Here is a 2,187-nt window from a genome sequence, read left to right on the forward strand (position 1 = left end):
GTGTGCGTGCGTGTCTTGGAAGGTTTTTTTCACCATCACGTATTACCACAGTCAATCTGATCAAAGGGGGACATATTTGGCGTTTACATAGAACTGGTTTGTATCCTATGTGTATGTGTCAGATATAATAATCGAAAACCTTTCTTGCACACATTTTGTAACATATGCCGTGGGTGTAATCCCCATGACTAACATAGCTAAAATTGCAGGGACCTACAATGGAAAATCTCCCGTTCTTAAGACTGTGGTATCTGCATAATATGAGCAAATATGGGCTTGAACTGAATGCAGTGGAGGTCATTTGCTCTTCCCTGCATCTCGTATGGAATTGAATTATAGATCTTGACCCTGTGTGTTAGATCAGCAACGCCACACGTTCCTGTACAACAAAGCCTGATCGCTATTTTCTCCAACCCCTATCTGCGCTTCTGATCATGAAACCATGCTTTATTCAGCCACTTTGACTGGAATTTAATTAGGCCAGAATATCAATATTAAAACACATATCTATATCCCCCCTTCTCTCTCTCCCTCCCCCCCTCCCCTCTCTCCCCCCCTCTCTCTTTGTTTCTCTCTCCCTCCGTACAGCTGGTGAGGGCATGGTTACGGCTGCCCCTCCCCCCACTGTTTGAACAAACCAATAAGAGACCATGTCAGCAGAATCAGCCACCCCCCTTTTCCCAAACCACCCCCCCCCCCAACCCTATCCATCCCTAACCCCATTCCCCAGAGCCCTCTGACTCTCCACCCCATCCCCCCCATCACTCTCTACCCCTAACCCACTTACGCATACCCCATTCACCCCCCACCCCCAGCCCCAAACACCCACGGGACTCCCCCAACCCATTCCTTCCCCTACCCCCCCCCCCCCCCTCGCTCTCCCTTTTTCCTCTTCAACCTCTCTCTCCCCTCTTTCCCCTCTACCTTTATCTCTCTCTACCTCCATATGCCCCCCCCCCTTCCTGCGGCCTTATCATATGAATATCGAGAGCACACTAGGTGAAAAATTGATCCTCCCCGCCTGTCTACGGACGCAGGCTGCCACAGCACATTAGCCAGTGTGTGTGTGTGGAGGCTTGCAGCTCGCGGGAGAGGGGTGAGAGAGAGAGAGGGGGGATATTTGCATATCATCAAAGTAGGGAAAGGGGATGTAATGAGGAGGGGGTGTGTGTGTGTGTGTTTGTGTGTGTGTTAGGTAGGGGGTGGGGGAGGTGGGGGTAGTGTGTGTGTGAAATGAGAGAACAAAACCAAAAGGGAATAGGGTTTAGGAGGTGAGGCGGTGTGTGTGTGTGTGTGTGTGTGTGTGTGTGTGCGTGTGTGTGTGTGTGTGTGTGTGTGTGTGTGTGTGTGTGTGTGTGACACCTCTCCATTCACCCACACAACGATGTGTATTATCTTAGATGAGTTGCATGAAGGAATACTAGCAATAATTTCCCCATATTTCGTGATATTGCATATTATGAGATCAAGTCAATGCTACGGTTAGGGTAATATATATGCCATTTAGCTGATATTTAATATTGCATATTAAATCAGTATATGTTCTACATAGGCTGCCTATAGGCCTACTGTCTATAGTGACATAAGCCTACATTAGCATTCATGTGTAGGCATACATAGCTTTTCATTATGCATATTTATCATGAAGATAAAACATCTAAATACGTTTTTGATATCATGCCAGATCACATAGCTTCTGATGAAGGGCTGTGGTGAAAGAGTGTTACATTGTGAGAACAGCAAAACAATGTTTTTCTGTTTTGCTAAACTTTGCATACATTTTTTAAATGAACTTGAAGCTATAAGCAGCTGCAATGGGTAGGCTAGTATTTATAAATAAATAATTTAAACCCCCCGTTTAGCCTTGCTACTGACTCTCTCATCCATGGCGTTTGAGTTACCAGACTAAACCAATCAACTGTCGATACAACACAAACACCCGATGTCGGTTGTTTGGAACAGTTCTGGATATTTTATTTGAATGACTACATAGATTGATACATAATGGCTAACAACAAAAAGTAATTTACGCACGACGTTCACTGGTGAGCCTTGGCCAAGGTAATAATGTGAGAACGACGTGTGGAAAAACAGCTACGAACAATGTATACGTTCTGGTGTCGATATGTTAGGCCTAGGTGAAATCCGTTGACTGTCTGTCACATTTCACGCCGACACCGAGCGAAC

The sequence above is a fragment of the Argentina silus genome (genome assembly GCF_951799395.1).
Source record: "Argentina silus genome assembly, chromosome: 21".
Taxonomy (NCBI): Eukaryota; Metazoa; Chordata; class Actinopteri; order Argentiniformes; family Argentinidae; genus Argentina; species Argentina silus.